The 22568-nt window shown below is 38.3% G+C and overlaps 1 pseudogene; it reads right to left on the bottom strand.

Moving 5' to 3' along the window:
* Positions 1–450: 450 nt before the first annotated feature.
* On the bottom strand, positions 451–1499 carry LOC125344612 (annotated as a pseudogene).
* Between the last annotated feature and the right edge of the window lie 21069 nt (positions 1500–22568).

The raw sequence follows: 22568 nt of genomic DNA, 5'->3' as shown, positions 1-22568 counted from the left end.
CAATGTCCTACTTAAAAGTTATATTCTTTACTGTAGTGGTTCTTTGATCAGAAAGGCCTAATTAAGTCCTATGCAACTACCTGTGGGCTCATATGAATAGATGGGTCTGTTATATAAAAACAGGGGTAGTATAAGGAGAAGGCTTCTTCTGTGGTATAGTGCTCAACTCACTGCCAAAGGCAGCTCTGTAATAATCACACCTTGATAACTCCTCACTTCTCCTATCAGCAGCAGCAGCAGCAGCCGCTGGTCCATGGCTGCTGAGAATGTACCATCCTGTTGTGAACACTGCAAACTGCCATTCGGAGTAAAGTCTAAGCACGGAAGTGGATTCATTCTTGCTGGACAGGCAGATGGAATATGAACTCTTCTATCCCGTACTTTCCTTGATGAGGGCAACAAGGTTTCTAGTCAATTACAAGCTGTCTCTCAGAAGCCCCTCGGTTGTGCTCAACCAAGGAGAACTTTGTGCATTCGGTGTGCGCTCCGCTGGCTTCATCCTCGGAGTGGGACTCGCTCTGGGATGTGGAGCTGTGCGAGGCAGAGCTGCAGGGGGAGGAGCACTCAGGAGAGCACAAGTAGTGCATGAGCGGAAGGCGGTACTTCCCACAGAAGTCCACAAACGTGATCTGCCTGACACCGCAGTCAAAGTCGACTCCTCCACATTTTGGGTTTGGGCAATTGCTAGCTGAACTCAAGTATCTAAGAAGATTCTCAGGAAAATCACAGGGGACGTCAGAGAAATATTGCGGACCTCAGTGGTCCATGCAGCCAATTCCAGGAGAGTGGGTTGGGCAAAGGTTAAATCCCTAACAAAATGAACAACCAATGGATTTCCTGGTGAACTCAGCTCCTCCAAATGAATAAGGGTGAGGATCTTCCGAGGCAGGCATGTCAGCAAGCTACTGGAAGACTGAGGGAACGAAGGGAATGCAACTGGGAACGCTGAGGAGGCACACTTTGGATTTTGTTGTCACGCAATACCAAGTAGTTCAGACAAGGCAGATTTTGCTCATTCTGCTGGGACTCCTTGGATGAAGTTTCCTCCAAGATATAAACACGCTAAACTCTGCAAGTTCTCGATCTCGGCCGGGATGCTCCGCAGCCGGTTGCCGCCCAGGCTGAGGGTGTGCAGCGTGCGCAGCCCCAGCAGCTTTGGCGGCAGCTCCTGGAAGCCATGGCTGCTGAGGTTGAGCACCTGGAGGCTGCGGCAGGGCGGAGAGCGCGCCAGGCCCTTGGGCAGCGTGCCGGGCCCTCCGAGCCGGTTGTGGCAGGCCAGCAGCATGCGCAGGCCGCTCAGCGCCAGCAGATCGGGCCGAGGGGCAGCGACGCCAGACGGTTGTGGGGCAGCCGCCGTCATCGCGGCGCCTCCAGGAGCCGCGCTGACCCTCGCCGCGCGCCTCCAGCTCAGACTCCATCCTCTCGCTGGACACGCTGAGGCGGAACCAGTTCAGTTCGGCCTCTCCGGTTGAGGCCACCGCCGCTCCGCCCTCCTCCATCCTGGAGGCCAGGCCAGGCCCCGAGCCGTGCCTTGCCTGACCACCCGCGGCCCCCGCCCCTCCATTCCTCCAGTCCCATTGATCTGTGTGAGGTAATTTTTGTAACCAGCTACTATAACAGTTTTCAGTCAACTCTAGGAGCTTGGAGATGGAGTCCTTGTTTCCTTTAGATATCATGCATTAGGGTATCTGCTATACGGATGGCTTGATTCTGCCTTCCTTATGTGAATCAGAATTGTATCTTTTTCTTGTCTTATTGCTCTGGCTAGCATTTCCAGATCTACACTGAAGAGAAGTACAGAGAATGGACTACCTGGATTTCTCGCGGATTTTAGAGCAAATTGTTCATGACCAGTCCTTATGGCGTTTGCTGTGGTTTTGTCATATATGGGCTTTATTATTTTTTGTTATGTTATTTCTATTAATGATGTTGGAAATTTTGAAGGGATTTCTCTGCATCTACTGAGATGATCCACATGGACTATTTCTGAAGCAAATGGGAGACTAGAGCTGTAGTTTTACCTATCACTCTCTTCCATGGTATTATACAAAGCCTGATACATTGTGAGGGAACCTGACTGAGCATGTCATACTTTGTATTCCTGGCAGTTATATGTTCATTATGACTACAGTCATTAACTTCAAAAAGCAAAGGACACTTTAAAATTCCCATTTAAAGGGTAATTTTATTTTTCCCACTTTCCCATATGTCTCATAAACACCAAAGGTTCTATTGGACCCTTAACTAACCTCACTGCTTCTGCAGTGTGTGTAGCAGCTATGGCTTCTGATACCATAGTGGTTCTTAAGTATCCCAAAGCTCTAGGCCGGTAGAATCTGATCTACAAAGGAAAAGGGGATCACAAAAGTTTATCCAGAATTTTTTTTTAACTTTTCACAGTTACGGTGCTTGAACTCTTGGACTAGGGGTTAGTACTGTACCACATGAGCCAAAGAGCCACTTCCGATTTTCTTGTGGTTAAGTAGGCATAAGAGTCTCATTGGCTTCCCAGCCCAGGCTGGCTTTGAAATATGATCCTCAGATCTCACCGTCCTGATTACCAAAGATTGCAGGTGTTTGATACAGGACAGTAGCCCAGTTCTGTTTTTTTTTTTTTTTCTTGTTTTTTTTGAAAATTCTGACTACATACAGAAGAAAAATTCTAAGGAGGCTAGATGGGTTAGATTAACCTGCTGCATGGCTTTGAGAGTGCCAGGAGGCTCTCTTTGAGAGAAAATGACCTCAAACGAATTCTGATATTGCAAAAACTTGTAACTCTTGAACTTTGTACTTCTTCTGAGTATGACCTGAAACTAGTGGAAGAACTTCTAAAGTGTTTTATCTGATGGCCTCCACAGGAACTGGGAAAGTTTACCAGTTTTTTCCACAAAGCCAAAATGACTCCATTTTCAGGCAGCCCCCATTTTGTTGATTGTTTAAACTATGAGTAACCCAGAGCCCACCCAGATTCCAGGAACTGACTTGTTTCTGCCAAGACTGCTAAACTGGAAATTTCTTTAACAAAGCTATCTTAAAGTCAGCCAGGCCCCATTCTTTGCCTGTAACCTTGGCCTGCACTAGCTCTAAGAAATAGTCATGCTAGCAAAAGATAAACAAGCACCGTGAGCCCACTCAGGCCGCCAAATATTCCATGTAGCAGGGCAGGTTGTCAGAACCCAGAAGGCCAAAGGACTGTTTTGGTAACTACTGTCCACCCTGGAATGTTTTTACTCCAGAGCCAATCAGATCTGTAAACACCTGCTTATTGTAACTTTGTGTTTTGCCTTTATAAACCCTGTAAGATTTCAGCTCGGGGTCCTCCTCCCTATCTCTGCTGTGTCAGTGAATGGGACGAGACCCAAGCTGCAGCTTGCCTGAATAAAAAGCCTTGTTTTTGCATTTCGGAATGTCTGGCTCTCAGTGGTCTTCTTGGTGGGGGTCCTGTGACTTGGGCATAACACCCCCACAAGTGAATGAGTTTCAAAGCCTATGCATATTCACTTCTTAAGGAACTGCAAAGCAAACTCTCTTATCTTAATCCTAAAACTCAGTTCTCTGCAGTAAAATTCTGCAACTGGAGAATATTTATTAGAGAAACAATTGTTATTATTTCAATCTTCAAGAAATGAATGGGTGTCGCTATTTCCCACATGGTTGTTTCAGGAAAGAGCCAGGCATTGGTGGGGGGTGCAATATAACTCTAGCTCTTCAGAATGCTGAGATCTGAGGATTGTGGTGTGATATGTGCTTAGAAGGAAAGTCTATGAGACTCTTATCACCAATTATGCACCAAGAAATTAGTAGTGGAGTTCTGATGAGGGCCAAGTATTATCCCTGAGAAAAACACTCAAGGACAATAACCAGGGCCAGAGTTCATACTCCAGGATTGGGATAGAAACAATAAAAATGGAGATGTGGAAACCCTAGAGACCTGTGGTAGACCAGTGTGGAAGAACAATCCTTGCCCTCTCCATGGAGGAGCTATGGGGACAGCAATCAGAACAGTTCATCATAACCACCTTGGGGCTGCCTCTAATAGGGTACTGTTTATCCAGTTTGAGTGCAGGGACCTACAATGGTATCCCAGTAAGAAAGAGGACAAGCATAACAACTCAGATTCTTGAACCCTTCTAATTAAACATTGCTTTTGTGCTGAATATAGCAGGCCTCCCAAATGATGGGTTAGAAAATACCCCAGGGACATGCAGGTTTTGAAATGTTGTATTCTGAAATACATTCACACACACACCTATGTTACTATCATCATATGTTTAAGCATTTCATATCTAGATATTGAAAAGTGTACCCTTTACCTAGTGGCAATTGTTTGCAGGACTACATCCATGCTGAAGGAGTGTGCTAATTACACACCAGCACTGGCACAGGCACTTTTCCCTTGCTTGGTGTGATCCAGTCATTTTTTCCAGAGTTTTTCTGTGTCAGTACCATCTAGACCACAGTAAGGCCCAAGATTGTGGAAACAATGTTTGGCCATGTAACCATTCACAAAGAAACACTGAAGGAACCTCCTCCTAGCTAACACCATCCCCAAACATCACAGTTTTTTATGTTAGATATTTTACAGGATAATGAATTGTTAGTTATACTATGTCTACACACATCCATGCTATAAGAATGTCTGTATTTCCAAACCCCTATGTCAACACGAGCGGCACCCCCCATAGCCAGATATTGTCATTGAGTAGCCTACTCTCCTTCATCTGTACACTGTGAAATGCACATGCAATTTGAATTCATGAGACCTGAAATGCAAGTCCATGGCTGGCAGTACATACAAATACATACATACATAAATGCATACATACATAAATGCATACATACATACATACATAGAACTATATTTTTTTAATAAATGAAGAATAGGGAGGACCCTAAACTATAACGCACATTATACTTCAATACTACAATGGATAATTATGAGTTATAAACTAAAGTTTGAATTAAAACAGAATTATAACACCAAGCAAATAGTACACACTGCATGTTTCCAATGTGAATTGAAAGTAAGAGAGGACCACAAAGTGAAACCACAACAGCAAACTATAGCACTCAGGTGAGGAAAGTCAATAATGAGGTGTACTTAAAATGTATAGCTCACTATGGTACATAAATTTAAATCCAATATTTTTAAGAAATGACAAGAAAATCGAAAATAGGGCAAGAACAGTGGCTACCTTCAGTGCATCATATACCTGGAGACTAATGGATTAGAAGGGCCTAGATCAAGTCAGCTTAAACTTAACATGGTTGAGAAGACCCTACTAAGGTGTGAGTTACTAGTTACCAGGAATCTTCAAGTTCCTATTGTGCAGGACCATGACACCTTTGTACTAGTAGAAAATCCAAATTACGTTATACAGACACTCCTCTGACAGTTTAAATTCTGTGTCTGAATACCCAATTTCACCTAACATAATAGTCAATGAGCTTGAACCTATCTCAGAGGACTTGAGAAAACAAGACGTTAGTTCACATCAAAATTGCACAGTGAACTCTCATTCCTCTCATGTTAAAAGAACTGCCCTTTATAACCCTGCTAAAAAAAATCAGAGGCACACCTACAAATCCAGGGAACCCAGTGTCACTCAACAAAAGAGATGCTGGGCCTACCAAAGGACACTAGGTTTGTACTCACTACATGAGCCATTGAATTCTATATGCAAACTCCATCCCTGAATCATAACAGAGGTTGGTTTCCATAGAAAAACCCACTTCATTCCACCTTGCAAACATAAAAACCTGTTTAATTGAACCTACCTAAGGAACCAACGACAGTAGCTCCTGCCTGTAATCCTAGCTACAGAGGTGTATGAGTTCTAAGAATTCAATTCAGAGATGGCCAAGACAGAGAACTCTATTGAAAAGCTATCAAAAGACCAGAAGTATTGGTATAGCCTCAAGGGGTGGTGCACCAGACTTCAGCATAAAAACTTAGGAACTGCACCCAGGCCCAATAGCAGCACTTAGAGTCAAGAAAAAAGAAGGGGGGATGGGGATATAGCCTAGTGGCAAGAGTGCCTGCCTCGGATACACGAGGCCCTAGGTTCGATTCCCCAGCACCACATATACAGAAAACGGCCAGAAGCGGCGCTGTGGCTCAAGTGGCAGAGTGCTAGCCTTGAGCGGGAAGAAGCCAGGGACAGTGCTCAGGCCCTGAGTCCAAGCCCCAGGACTGGCCAAAAAAAAAAAAAAGAAGGAAGAGAGAAAGAAATAAAAAAGAAAGGAAATAGAGAAAAATAAAGAAAATAGTAAAAGTAATGAGTAAGGAAAGCAAAAGCTGAAAGAATGTGAAAAAAGAGAAGATTGAAGTTGAAATACAGAAACAGAACAATAGGGATAGAGAAAGAAAGATGAAAGGAAGGAAGGAGAGAAAAGAAGGAAGAAAAAAGGGAGTAAAAATAAAGAAAGAAGAATAAAATGAGACAGGGAAAGAAATGGCAACCCGGAAAATAAAAGAGGAAAAGAAGGAAGGAAAGAAAGAAGGAAGAAGGAAGGAAGGAAGGAAGGAAGGAAGGAAGGAAGGAAGAAAGGAGGGAAGGAAGGAGGGAGGGAAGGAAGGAAAGAAGGAAGGAGAGAGAGAAAGGATGAAAGGAGAGAAAGGAAGAAAATAAAAAGAGTGATGTGCTAAAGACATCAGAGACAGAAAGAAGAGGGGAAGAGATGTTTGACGACAGGAATTTGGGCACTCTTAGTTTACAGGTATCACATAAATTTTTCATCAGGCAGAGATAAGGAGCATTGTGTTTCAAAGGATAGTCTGAGCAAAATGACCATAAGACGCCATGTTAGCAGACAAAGCTGACTGTGGTGGGATATGCCTATCCTCTCAGGCATGGCAGTGTAAACAAAAAGGTTCACAGGCCAGACCTATTCTGGCTGGAAGCAGGACACTATTTCAACAGTAATCAGAAGAAAAGGGCTGTAATGTGGTCCAGAGTATCCCTGAGAACTGCAAAGTCTTCAGTTCAAAGTCCAACACAATCAAAAAGAAAAGGACTGGAAGATATGGATGAATAAGATTTCATCATACAAGCCAAAGGCCATGAGTTCAAATCCCAGTACATTAGCATAAAGTCTTTGTGCTACATCCTGAAGTACATAGTATTTGTTATTTCCATTTTAATACCTACAATTCAGTAATACTTGAAATAGGTAAGATTAAATCATTCTCAATGCTCATCTTACTAAATTGTTACCATATTTCTTCATAATAGTTTTCCTTAACTGTGCCTCTGAGAAAAGATCACTAGATTGCAAATAAGCTTTCCTATCCAAAGACTATTTGAAATTATTGAGCAGTTTTCAATCTTACTAAGTCCTTTTGTATAATCAATCTGATAAAGTATTATTGTTATAGAAAGTCCTAAACTTTATGTTAGTATAAAACACATTATAGTGACACAATTGATTTTATATTTGTGAGAGCATTCATGGAAAAATCTTACAGCCATTAATGCTGTTAAATGAATTCTAGAGTTTTTTGAAAAAAAAGAAAAGTCTTATTATAGGATTCCTAAAATTTATGTGGGTATCCGAACCTTTAGATACTTCATTTCACTGATTGATGGTGCTTTACTTTTAGAGAAAATGACATGATATAACTTCTGTTTTACAGTTTAAATATGCTTTCAGTCTTCTCCTATCACTAACTCTACATTGTATAATTTCTATGAAAGGGTTAACTGTGATCTGTGCTGAGTGCCCAATGTCTACTTTTGAAAATACAGCATTTCACTGTAAAACATTTCTCCCCTAAGGAATAGCAATTGAATAAAATACACATCTTACATTTTGAATGTGAAAAGCAGGTAATCTGTCCTGGAGAATGTACAATTATTCATGTGTCTATCTCAGATGAGAACATAGGGCAATCAATTCAGAGTAGTAATTGTGACTGATATAAAATAATCTAAAGAAAGTGTTAACTATAGAACTCTAGTTTGTGTGTCTGTGTCACTGATTGATTGTTTCTGGGAAAGAAAGAATAAATACATGATTATCCAAATCATTATTTAAAATAATGTGTTGAAATTCAAAGTACATAACAATGCAGTGAGAGTCTACATGTTTAATAATTGGTGTAGATTAAAACTACAATGAGGGTGTTTTAGAATATATCCGTAAACAAAGGCCTTCAGGAGGCTGAAATTGGGGTTAAGGGTGTACACAGAATGAAAGTACAAGGAGACAAGTTCTGGCACTAGTATGCGTACAGGAACAAATGAACAACTCCAAAAAGTTTTTTAAAAGTCACAAAAGCTGCACAAAACCACTCTCCACAGGGGAGAAACACAACTGCCATTTCATTCTTGGCCCTTCTTGTGGGAGCTTGGCTCTGGGTGACTTTTTTTTCTTAGCAATTTTTTTCCACATGGAGAAGCCATTTTGATTCATGCGGACTTCACCACTGCTGGCTTTCCCGTCGGTTTTCACACATACATTCGAAATTACATCATCCAAGGCAAGATGCACAAAGGGAATAACAGGCATGGCAGTGAAGTCCCGCCCCCTGTGGTGTCATTGCGTAGGACGTGGGAGGGGGCGTGGCAACAGGCTGTGTCAGGAGTAAGGGAGGGGCAGCCCAGGAAATCCCCCGCCACAGCCCGGTGGTGCTGCAAGTGCTTCTGGCGCTCGGAGAGGGCGGGGCTAGATCACCTCCGAGTGTATAAATAGGCTGCCTGCCTGGGCATTAGGAGGGGGGACGAAGGGAAGAGCAGGAATTGGAAGGAGGAAACCGGACTGGCTGTAGCAGCGGAGCAGTGACCCTACCAGACCAGCTGGAGGAGCGGAGTAGGGTGCTGAACCGGGCTGGCTGGGGGACCGGGGCTAGAGCCATAACCTGCTGGTCGGTGGAGTGGTGCGGAGTCAACCAGAGCCTGAAGCCTTAAGGGGCGTCCGGAGACGGAGGCCTGAGGGGGCGACCAGAGCTTGAGGCCTGAGTGGGAGTCCCGAGTCTGAGGCCTGGGGGTGGGGTCCAGAGCCTGAGGCCAACAGACCAGCCTAAAGCCTGTGAGGAGGCTTGAGGCTTATTAAAGCCTGAGGAGAATGAGGCCTACAGGAAGGAAGCTTGTTCCTCTGGAGGCTTGGAGGTTGAGGTGGTTGGGGATTAAGGTGTGGAGCTTCAGAGTTCAGGTCAGGATAGGTCTCAGGTCTGGGTTCTGGGTAGCTGTCCCAAGACAAGGTATGCACAAGCTAGCATTTGGAGATGGAAGGCTGCTCTGGTTCCAGGTTTTAGGTTGTAAATAAAACCCCTTCCCACCTTAAGTTATGCCTCCATGGATTATTCTCTCTCTTGGAATACAAATGAACTGAACATAACAAATGGCACTGCTATTTGATATGGGAAAAATGACCCATCTTACAAAAATGTCCGAAATTTTGGACGTTTGCTTTAATTTTCTCAGCTAATCTAGCCACTCTGTACTGACGTTGGCAAGGAAGATCTTCACAGTTGGCATTTGGTCAACTAATGGCAAAAGTTATCTTGTACCACAGCTCACCATTTTAGCAAGTTTAAAATTTGGCAAGAAAAATATTGAGGTGGAAGAACTTTTTAATAGTGACTATGATAATTGGGTACAGAGGAAAAACATTTGAAAGCACTTGATATGTCTGTTCATCTTAAAAACCTTACAAGACTAACTGTTAAATAGGTTCCACTACTAATATTTACCTTTCTATAAATTTTTAGAGTTCAAAAACATAACTTTGAAATGTTGATAGGCAGGGCTGGGAATGTGGCTTTGCCCTTGAGTATTTGCCTTGCCTTCATGAAGCCTGGGGTTACGTACCTCAGCACCACTTAAACAGAAAAAGAAGGAAATGTTACTGTTGCTGAAGTGGTAGAGTGTTAGCCTTGAGCAAAATGAAGTCAGGGACAATGCTCAGGCCCTGACTCCAAGCCCAGCACTGGTGATAAAATATAGTTTATAGGGAATTAGTTATATCTTACAGTGTGAATCCACTAGGTGTCATGGATTCTGATTATGACATTAAATATGTGAATAGTGTATATGTTATTGCTGCTTTAATTGACAATATCTACTATTGTTTGTTGTACCACACAAGTATATACATATTTTAATATGTTAAAAAGTGACACACCATACATTTAAATATTAAGGTCATATTTTACATTAAATAAAGTTACCTGAGTTGCATGAAATTTGTTACTTTTATCTAGTAGGCCAATAATACCTCTGCTTTATATACTACAGATTTTGTTGCTTGAAATAATACTAAGGACTCACTGTCAGTTTCTCTGACTTGAATGTTAAGTACAGTAAAAACATGAATGATTATGATTATTTTTTGTCCACTCACAGCAAGAATATGGAATCTCATCACCCTAGGAAAGGATTTGTAGGAGGCCTTAGTGCTGAGACCAAAGAAAAGGATCTTGAAAGGATCTTTTGGAAATTTGGACACATAGCAGAAGGTAATTCTTACAGTCAGCTTCTGTGTAGGTAAATGCCTATCGAATATATTGAATAATATCTTTCAAATAGCTAACGTAAAATGCCTCTGTTTGAAACTTTCATGAGAAATACTATTTGTGAAAAGCAAATACTGACTTAATGTACTGCCCTATGCATCTCTAGCACTGAACATCAAAATAACAAATATGTTGTGGAAGTCGGATATGAAATAGGATGTCATATGCTCAGTTGAAAGGCTTTGCATGGTGACACGGGAAGTAGCAATCAAATTAGAAATTGTAGTTTTTTGTCATTTTGAAGAAAAATTTGAAGTGCTGTGCCATTGTAATATTTTTAAGTGTTCATGAACTTTTATTTTCCATGTATTTTACATAAATTAAAATGGTGTCTGTGTTGCAGTTACATTGCTGAACCATGGGAAAACCAAGAGGTCTAGATGCTTTGCTTTTATTACTTTTGAAAGCCCTGCAGATGCTCAGAGGGCAGTCAAAAAGATGGATGGAAAAGTAAGCAGCTTTTAATAACATCCTACTTCTGTACATAACTTTATCATGTTGTTGTTTTTTCTTTCATGCTGTTTCTAAGGTGACATGATGGACACTTGAACCCTTGATTTTTATGTTGCAATTTACTCAGAAGTGGCTGTGAGCCATGTAGGTATGGTTTGTGCCTAAAACACTATGCACTTAGGCAGCTGAGATCTTCAGATCATTTTCTTAGACACCTAAGCAAACAAAAGCAAGACACCTTCATCATCATGTAGCCAGAAAAAAAGCCAGAAGTGATGTAAAGGTTGGAGCACTACACTATAGAAAATGTTGAGCAAGAGCTTTAGAAGTCCTGACTTCAAGTCCTAGTAGGAGCACAAATGAGAAGCTTGGGAATGGAAGTTGTTTCATTTTCCTGTTCTAGTTTGGCCTGGAAGAGTATGTTAGCTTTCAAACAAGTAAAACTTGCAGGACATTGGTGAGTTATTCCTGTAATGCTAGCTACTTCAGTGGCTGAAATCTGGATCCTGGTAGTTTCAAGAACATGAGACTCCATGTCAACCTAACCGGCAAAAGGCCAGGTGTTAGAGGTGTGTCTCATGTGATAAAGATCATGCTAAGTAACTCTAGTGTGCTTAAGGTTTTGTGTTGTTAAGTCTTGAAACCAGAATATAAGCTACAGAATTAAAACAGGATGCCAAGTAAAAGAGAAATAAAAGGAAAGGACGACATCAACAAAAATAAATAAAATCTATTATAACTTGTAGCAGGACTTCTTTTGTTTGTTTACTACTTTTTGTGGCCTGTGGTTTGGGCTGTAGGTTTATGCTTGCTAAACAGATACTATGGAAAATTTTTTTCATTGTTGCCATAAAGTTGATACACCTAGGGAGTACAGATACATAAATATGTAATATATGTTTCTTTTGGGACCATGTCATGCATGTTATACTTCTTGCATGACTCTTCCAGCTGTCCTGTTTTTGGAGTAGATTTTGAACTGAAAGTACTATTTATTTTGCCTGGCCACCCCTAAACTACAATTTTGAAATTTACCTAGCTTGGTCTTCAGTACTTGCATTGATACTTTAACTTCCTGGTATCCACCTTCTCAGTGCCTGGATTTTGCTCAAAATCATGGAAGTATGTCTGTGAAATAAAGGCATTAAAAGACACAGAGGTTGGAACACAGAATTCCTGTTAGAAAATTTTAGAGCAAGATGAGTTTGAACAATAATTAAATTCAATTACACAATCACTTCTTGTTAGATGGAAACTCACGTGGCCAAAGTGATGACTTCTTTCTCTCCTGCAATTCTTTGAATTCATCATGTGATTTTCAAGAAGACATTTTCTTGATTATTGATTTTACAGTAGATAAATGAGTGCTTATTTTTATCCTGAAGACACTATGTCTTCCAGGAGCTTTAATTCTAGAGATACTGTCTGTCTAGCCACTTTTGGCGTTTTGGTTGCAGTGTCAAGATTTGAACTCAGGTCCCAAATCTTCTGCTTTTCACTTTTAGCTCAAAATGTGGCTCTATTTGACCCAAGCCTTCAGACCCATTTTTTTCCTAGTTAATTGGAGATTTAAATAAGTGTTCTAAGATCTCCAGTCTCATGTGTAAGCAGGAGCAGAAGTATAAGGTATAATCAGTTGACTTTAAATGTCTTCATTGTGATAAAATTTGGATTTTTTAAAATCTTGCACTCGTTTTGTGTACTGTAATTTTTAGTTTCCTTTTATCCCCTTACATAATTTTGGTATCTTTTCTGGTTCTCTTACTTCTTTAAGCTTTGCCCAATATACCATCCTATATTTTCACCTTGCTCTTTGTCCTTAAAAGATATTACTTTCTGACTGCCTTATAATAAGGATTACCATTAAAATATTCATGAATTGCCTAAATATTTTATTCTCTCATTATTGCCTGTACTTATGCTTGCTGTATAATATACTTGTTCATTTTGCAATTGTCTTCAGCAATTTCAATTTTTTTTTCTGTATGTCAGTGCATGGTTTCTGACAACACGTTCTTTGCTATCTTTCGTGTTCATGATGATGATATTTAAAAGAAACTAAATGTGGCATTTGGCTCCTGGTTTGATTAAGTATATAAAAAATTTGATAGTTGAGTAATTTTTAGCACTTACTTATTATGCTCTAGTTTTCAGCAAAGGAAAAGATAATTGTCTTAGTAAGCTAATATTTTAACCTTTCCTCCAAGTTATAATTGATCCAGTTCTTACTTTGTGTTACACAGTATACAGTATTGCGATACTGTAAACTGAGTAGTCACAAGATCTGAGTAGTCACAAGATCTGAGTAAACACAGGAACTCTGGGTGTTTTTATCTAGAGTGAAGGAAATGAATGCCTTCCACTTGAAGGAAGATACTTGATGATTTAAGATATTGACTTAATACCTTATTATATCTGCGATAAGATGTAAGGCATAGACATAAAACTTAAAGCAAATTAGATGGTATTATTGATTGAAAAACACTGATTTTTTTCAGCGTTTGGATGGCAAAGTAATTAAAGTAGAGCCAGCAGGCAAATCCTTTTCTGACAGTCATCATAGAGGGAGAAGAAATAAAGTGAAACAAAGTCAGAGCTATGGAAGAGGAGCACATGGAGGAGCAAGAGGCCACTCTTCCTGTGAAAGGCACTTTGGTAGTGATTTAAAGTATCCATATGAAAACAGAGGATTGAAAGCCAGTAAGTTTATGTAGCAAGTTATTTTTAAATATTGTTCAGAATGGCCCTTTTCCTCCCATGTGTATTTAAGGTTGAAGGATGAGACTTTTAAAGTGGAAAGCTTGTGGAATGAGTACAAGCACTCAATATTTTTCTAAATTGTACAGTGCTCTGCCATTTATACTATTTATCCTCAAGATAATTATGAATTAAAAATGTTTTTGTGACAAACGTCATTCTTACAATACTATCAAAGTGCTTAGACCTACGAATGTCTTAGAAGTCTTAAGAGGAAGTTTTAAGTTTTACTTATAAGGGAATTCAATATTCTCTGAATTTTAAAGATATTCAAAGGGATAAAATTTTGCTTCTTTACTTTCCATTTGTGTCCACATGACTTCAAGTGTGTCTTGAGGATTCCACATATCTTTTGTTTACCAAGACTGGCATTTGGAATTTTTTTCAATATGCCATTTTTATTACTTGTACTTGGCATAATTAAAGGTAATTCTAGGTGCTGGAGGTGGCATGGTTCATTTTGTAGCACACAGCCAGTGAGACAATGCATCAGCTACCAAGTTCTAATTCTGGTCTTGAAACAAAAACGAATGTAAGAAAAGAATAGATATTTCAGAATGTTCTGAGTTTGATGATGCTTTATTCCTTAAGGCTACATGGGAATTTTAATATTATGAATAAAAATGAAAGAATAGTGGTTAATGTAGATCTTCCTTAACTGAGATTCTGTGTTCAATACAGATGGAAGGAGATATAGTCTTAACTTCAACTTCAGTTCTTCTAGACAACACCTCCATTTACCAGAAATACATTTTCTAGAAGTGGTGGTCCTTCTAAAAGACCTAATCATTCTGCTCCAGGACAAATCAGTGTAGACTGTGAGAGCAAGGTATAAAGAGCATAGAAAAAGAGAATTTTTATGCGGTGAAATTTGTTTCTTATGAATGAGGTAAAGCTATCTTGAAGTAGCTGGGTTCAGCATAAGAATTAAAACTGCTGGCGCATTGGTGTGGGCATCTTGATAGATGCATTTTGCTTTCCCCTCAGGAATACTATGGATTTCAGTAGACATAAATAATTAATGATTACAGGTTGAAAATACTGTAAATTAAGTGCTTCCAATGATTGGTGTGATATTCAGGTACCATCGTGAGATGTGTATAACTTTCAGTTCTCTAAAATCACTAAGAGCATTCTCTGCAAGAGAATAGAATAGAATAGATTACTTCTAGGAATCAGGAACAGAAATTAGCAAATAAGGATTTTTATTCATACATGATTGTGGGAAACATACACTTCATAGTATACAGAGGATATATTAGAAAAATACATGTTTATATTACTGATTTTAGAAGACAGAACACACACATAGCTGTGTTTATACATCATTAGTGAACTTTCAAAAGATATTGATTACATTCCCTAGGAAACTATGTTATCATAAAATATGAGTATGTTACTCTACAAGCATAATATGGAGTAAAAAATGAAAATGTACATAATGCAGGATTTTGCATGTAAAAAGTCAATAAAACTTTTTTTTGGGGAAAATAGGTAAATGCTGAAAAATGAATTTAATTTTCAAGTAAGGTAGCACTTAAATCACTAAACTGTTTGGGTGTTTGCCATTGTATTATTGCTTTTGCTGTTATTCTTTATGTTACAATATATGTAATAAAAAATGAGGGGCTGGGAATGTGGCTTAGTGTTAGAGTACTTACCTAGGATGCATTTAACCCTGGGTTTGATTCTTCAGCACCACATAAACAGAATATGCTGTAAGTGGCTCTGTGGCTCAAGTGGTAGAGTGCTAGCCTTGAGCAAAAGGAAGCCAGGGACAGTGCTCAGGCCATGAGTTCAAGTTCCAGGACTGGTCCAGAAAAAAATGACAAGAAAAAAATTTCTGAAATTTTCTTAGTTTTGTGATCAAGCATTAGGTTTAGTCATGTAGGTGAATATTTTGTTGCTCTGCCTGAGGCACTGCTTTTCAAAGAATTCTAAGACCAAACATTTTAAGAGCTTTGCAACCAAGAACTTCTGTTAAATTGTATAAAGAACGGAGTTACAAATGAACCAGCAGCATAGAGAATGTTGCCTAAAAGATATGCTGTGTGATGTTAAAGGGCTTATGTATCATCTAACAGTAGTTTTTTTAAAGCAATGGAGGTAACTTCCAAAGGAAAACAGAAGAACTTTGTCAAGTAAAATGTAAAGTTTAACTTTCATTTTAAAGAAAAAGAAATGCCTAAAGAAAAAGGTATGTCTACATAGAAGGCTAGTAGCATATTCAGCATTATTCTAATACAAGTTCCTCACTAGGATATTCCCTACTATACAGACATTATGATTTACTTATTTCATTTTACATTAGTTTGAAAGAAACTATACTTTGAGCTTTGAGTTTTGATTTTATTTTTCTGAACCACCTTTATCTGAATTGCATTCTCATGTGTCAAAAGGCAGTACAACAGGGCTGGGGATATAGCCTAGTGGCAAGAGTTCCTGCCTGGGATACACGAGGCCCTAGGTTCGATTCCCCAGCACCACATATACAGAAAACGGCCAGAAGCGGCGCTGTGGCTCAAGTGGCAGAGTGCTAGCCTTGAGCGGGAAGAAGCCAGGGACAGTGCTTAGGCCCTGAGTCCAAGGCCCAGGACTGGCCAAAAAAAAAAAAAAAAAAAAGGCAGTACAACAAACCACAGAATACCTTCACACCATAATAGAGACATACTAAGTTATTCTCTATATGACACTGAGGTAGTAGGTTGGAGGAGATGTACTAACTGGATTTTCCTAATAATATACTTTCCTAATAATATACTATTGGAGGTGAGATGTAGTGAATATATTTTCCATGTAACAAAATATACTGATATATGTGTGTGGGTATGTGTATGTATGTGTACAAATGAATATGTTACAACAGTACATATTGTATATAATAGTCCTAACTGTTGGAGAATTAAAGTCTCCAACCAGTGGAAAAATTTAGCCCTGGCACTGTTACTCTGATGCCTCATTAGCACACTAATAGGCCCTTGGGAACACATTCCCAGTAAGGAGTTTCTGGTGTTTGCGGGCCAAAGGAAGCTACCTGTCTTTGTGAGAATCTCCTTTTCCCCCCCTGCTTAGCAAGTATCCCTGAGGAGACTTGCTTGACCAGCTGCCTTTAGTGTTAGATTCTCACTATAAACAGGAAAGTCTCCTCACTGTTATTTCACAAGTATTTGGAGAAGTCAAGATTGATGATATCTAGCCTTAAGGAGATAGTAGCTAGGAGATAATTATAGTTCTACCTCAGTTGTATACAGTTCCTTGTTTTGATATCAACAATCTTTGTAGTCACTACCTCCTGTAATTAGAAAGGCATTTGTACCAAGTTCCTGCCCTCACAGTAGGAAATTTCCTCCACTTTTGTATTTGAAAAAAATGGCATGCTGTATTGATCTTTTACCCTGTAATTGTAAAATTGGTTTCTAACCCTATATAAACCCTGGCCCTCTTGGAATAAAGTATGCATTGGTTCACTCCAGTGCCTTGCATCCCCCTTGTCCTGATTACGACTGCAGTTACCCAGGTTCAACACCTAACAACATTGTAGATGAGGAAAAAACTATTGTAAAAATCTTTTGAAGCAGATTGAGGCTGTGTAAGGTCATTCAATATTGAATTCAACCTCTCGACTAGCAATGATTTAGGAATTATATTAGATTTAGGAATTAATATTTAAAAGACAGGAATAAGTGCCATATTATGGAATACATCTAAAACACTGTGACAGAATATAGCGGGGCTTAATTAGTTTCTTTCATAAATTCTGAACATGATATTTTATGTAATTATTTTTAAATTATAGGTCCTTTGTCGCATGGGAAAGAGAAGTATGAAGTTATGCCACAGAGAAAGCCTGTCTCCTTCCAGAGAGATGACACTGCATCTGGGAGAGATGTTTACTCTACTAAAGATAGGTAAATAAGATAACAAAACAGGTGGCATCTTCTGAAGATGTCTGTTGAGTGTATATGTCATTGGACAAGATGTCTTTCTGTTCCACAGCCAGAACCTTCCACCAAAAATTGCCAACCATTTAAGCAGTTACTTGTCCTAATCTGTGTTTTCATGCTAATGGAATCAAACACTACTTGATTATTTATGTAATTTTTTCTATATCATAGAATTACAGATTTATTGACATTAAAGCATAACCCAGCTCTTTATATTCATATAGATTGATAAGACTTAATTGTATCTATCTAATACATAAGCAGTCATGTGCTTGGGATGTTTCTACAACAAGGTGTGTGTGTGTGTGTGTGTGTGTGTGTTATGAGCACTTATTTTCAGTTGTCTTAAATATGCAGAAAAAGAATTGATAGTCCATAAACATAACATTTTTAAAATAGCATGTGGTCACCAATTTTACAAAGCATGTTTAGTACATTTCTGTCAATATTGCAGCAGCATCACAAATTATGGGCATTATCACTGGCATGAATCTTCTAATGAGGACTTTCTTTTGCTTTTAGTTTTATTTTGAATATTTTCATATGCTTCTGGGGCATTGATTGATCTGACTGAGAGTAAATATCTAAGCATTTCCTTTGTCCATTTTTACATTGGAATCCCTTTCCTTGTTGTTAAGAATTGTTTCTGTTCTGGAAGTTAGCAGTTATTTACAACTTTTTACTTTATATTATTCAAGAGGAGACCACCCAAGTTCTGCAGACATTAAGGGTTTTGCCTCAGCAACTAGAGAATATGGATACAATGAGGGTGATTGTTACAGTTCCAGAAAGAACCTTTCTCTAAAGGATGTAGTTATTGCATATTCTTTTTTTCATAGAAAAAGATATTTATTTCCTTAATAATCAACACTCAGTATTATGCCATGTACTTTTTTGTCATGCCAATATAAAATCCAGACATTAATTTTCATGAAGAATTTTATCATGTTACTATTATGAGCTCACTGTTAAATACAAGTACAGTACATTTTACCTATAACATGCATTTAAATCTCTGGGAAGAAGAGTGACATTATTTATAAACAACATATAAGTCAACAGACTCTAACCAGGGAGGGAAAGAGGAATATCATTCTTATCTATGTGCCACACACTTCAAAGTGGTTTGTGTTCTTTATGTGCATACTTAAGATCTCATATTCTATTATATATATTACTCAAATGGTTAAAGCTTATATTAATTATTGCCTTTGTTTAAATTTAGTGACCGTCGTGGCTACCATGGGAGATATGATAGAAATCATCATTTAAGAGGAGGTTTATATGGCGATGCATATGATGGCTTTGGTAAGAAAGTCCACTGTTGACATATAAATTACAGCATTACATCGGTAACCAAAGAAGTGAAAAATATCACCTAGGATCCTCTTTGCATTGTCTGGATCACTCTAATTTTAAAGCTAAATAAGGTATCTCAGACTGTTTTACATTAAGAAAAAATTGTTACAACATACTGTATGATAGTTTAACTCTATGAATCACAGAGTCAAAATGAACACTTAGAATTTCAGTGATGTTTCAGCAAGTCAAAACTAAGTATTCCCAAACATGTGGTATTTAAAAATCATCATATGATACAAAAGCATTGTTGTCAATATTATGTGATTTCTTCTTTAATCTTTCAGGGGATTACCATAATGCACCAACTATACGAGAATTTCCCAGGACCTATGGCGGAAACATTCATTATGTTGATAACCCCAGCTCACAACATGAACATAGTAGAAAACATGAAAATTCCGCAAGAAGCTAAAGTGGTCTATATGGTGGGAAACGTAAAAGAAGGCTTCTTTCTTCTATGGAGAGGGGCTACCGTGCTCCTCATGACTTAAGAAAGTAGCTCAGGGTTTGCAGGTTCCCAAGAGACTGGGAGATTATGGTGAGAGCTTTGTAAGAGGAATCAGAAGATAATAGGAATGTTTTTCAGTTGCTTTTCAAACTATTTTCCAACAGAAAAATAGAACAATAGTTTTCTATGTTAACTGAATATTTCTGAAATGTCATTGTTTTAGAGCAAGGAGCATATATTTGTGTTCGCTTTAAAAATGGTGTTTTTCTTCGCCATCAACAGGATGTTTGAATTAATTCATAATTGTTCATGTTTTAAAAATAAAAGTAATTTTGGAGATTAAATATCAAAATGGTGGTTAAAATTTGTATTATTAAGAGTTACAAGAAGGGACTGGGGCTGGGGATATGGCCTAGTGGCAAGAGAGCTTGCCTCGTATACATGAGGCCCTGGGTTCAATTTCCCAGCACCACATATACAGAAAACGGCCAGAAGTGGCGCTGTGGCTCAAGTGGCAGAGTGCTATCCTTGAGCAAAAGGAAGCCAGGGACAATGCTCAGGCCCTAAGTTCAAGCCCCAGAACTGGCCAAAAAAAAAAAAAAGAAAGAAAGAAAGAAATAATGGACACAAATGATAAGTGAAGTGGGAGATACATATCTATACAAGGCACTTGGTTGACGAACTACTGGAAGTGAGATATAGGGAATATATTTTCCATGTAACAAAATATACTAATAAATGTGTGTGGGTATGTGTACAAATGAATAGGTTACACCAGTACATATTGTATATAATATTCCTAAAAACATGTAGATGAGGAAAAAACTATTGTAAAAAATTTTTTAAGAAGATTAAGGCAGTGTAAGGTCATTCAATATTGAATTCAACCTCTCGACTAGCAATTATTTAGGAATTAGATTATATTAGACTTAGGCATTAATATTTAAAAGACAGGAATAAGTGCCATTATGGAATAAATCAAACACTCGTGTGACAGGGTATAGCAGGGCTTAATTAGTTTCTTTTCATAAATTCTGAACATGATATTTTATGTAATTATTTTTAAATTACAGGTCCTTTGTCGCATAGGAAAGAGAAGTATGAAGTTAGGCCACAAAGAAAGCCCGTCTCTTTCCAGAGAGATGACTCTGCATCCCGGAGATATGTTCATCTGAGGATGTCTGTTGAGTGTATAGTGGAGTTTATATGGCATTGTACAAGATGTCTTTCTGTTCCTCAGCCAGAACCCTCCACCAAAAATTGCCAACCATTTAAGCAATTACTTGTCCTAATCTGTGTTTTCATGCTAATGGAAACAAACACTACTTGGTTATTTATGTTATTTTTTTCTATATCATAGAATGACAAGATTTATCGACATTAAAGCTAAACCCAGATCTTTATATTCATATAGGTTAGTAAGACTTAATTGTATTTATCTAATACATAAGCAGTCATATGCTTGGGATGCTTCTACAATGAGGGGTGTGTGTGTGTGTGTGTGTGTGTGTGTGTGTGTGTGTGTGTTATGAGCATTTATTTTCAGTTGTCTTAAATACGCAGAAAAAGAATTGATAGTTCATAAAGATAACATTTTTAAAATAGCATGTGGTCACCAATTTTACAAAGCATGTTCTAGTTACACTTCTGTCAACATTGCAGCAGCATCACAAATTATGGGCATTATCACAGGCATGAATCTTCTAATGAGTACTTTCTTTTGGTTATTTGTATTCTGAATATTTTTATATGCTTCTGATTGATCTGACTGGGAGTAAATGTCTAAACTTTTTTTTGGTCCAGTTTTACAATGGAATACATTTCCTTGTTCTTAAGAATTGTTTCTTTTTTTGGCATTCTTTTTTTTTTGTTTTCAAATTTTTATTATCAAACTGATGTATAGAGAGGTTACAGTTTCATATGTTAGGCATTGGATATATTTCTTATACTGTTTGTTACATCGTCCCTCATTCCCCCCCTCCCTCCTGTTCTGGAAATTAACAGTTGTTACTTACAACTTTCTACTTTATATTATTCAAGAGAATACCACCCAAATTCTGCAGACATCAAGGGTTTTGCTGCAGCTCCTAGAGAATATGGATACAGTGATTATGGTTGTTTCAGTTCCAGAGAAGAACCAATCCTAAAGGATATATGCATTACATATTCTATTAAACATATTACTCAAATGGTTAAAACTATAATTATTGCCTTTGTTTTAAATTTAGTGACTGTGGTGGCTACGATAGGAGATATGATAGAAATCACCGTTCCAGGGGAGGTTTATATGGTGATGCATATGATGACTTTGGTAAGAAAGTCCACTGTTGACATATAAATTATAGCATTACATTGGTAACCAAGAAGTGAAAAATATCACCTAGGATCCTCTTTGCATTGTTTAAATCACTCTAATATTAAAGCTAAATAAGGTATCTCAAAAAGTTTTACAGGAAATTTGTTACAACATATTGCATGATTGTTTGACTCCACAGAGTCAAAATGAACACTTAGAATTTCAGTGATGTTTCAGCAAGTCAAAAACTAAGTATTCCCAAACTTGTGGTACTTAAAAATCATCATATGATACAAAAGCATTGATGTTAATATTATGTGACTTCTTTGATCTTTCAGGGGATTACCATAATGCACCAACTACAGGAGAACTTCCCAGGACCTATGGAGGAAACAGTCATTATGATGATAACCCCAGCTCACAACATGAACATAGTAGAAAACATGAAAATTCTTCAAGAAGCCAAATTCGTCTATATGGTAGGAAACATAAAAGAGGGCTTCTTTCTTCTATGGGAGGGGCTACCATGCTCCTCATGACTCATGAAAGTAGCTCAGAGACTGGGAGATTATGGTGGGAGCTTTGTAAGAGGAATCAGAACATAATAGGAATGTTTTTCAGTTGCATGTCAAACTGTATTTTCAATAGAAAAATAGAACAGTAGTTTTCTATGTTAACTGAATATTTATAAAATGTCGTTGTTTTAGAGCAAGGAGCATATATTTGTGTTCACTTTAAAAAAGGTGTTTTCATCACAATCAACAGGATGTTTGAATTAATTCATAATTGTTC

Source organism: Perognathus longimembris, unplaced genomic scaffold (genome assembly GCF_023159225.1).
Source record: "Perognathus longimembris pacificus isolate PPM17 unplaced genomic scaffold, ASM2315922v1 HiC_scaffold_169, whole genome shotgun sequence".
In the NCBI taxonomy this organism is placed as follows: domain Eukaryota; kingdom Metazoa; phylum Chordata; class Mammalia; order Rodentia; family Heteromyidae; genus Perognathus; species Perognathus longimembris.
The sequence above is the reverse complement of the archived record's forward strand: the minus strand, read 5'-3'. Positions and strand labels throughout refer to the sequence as shown.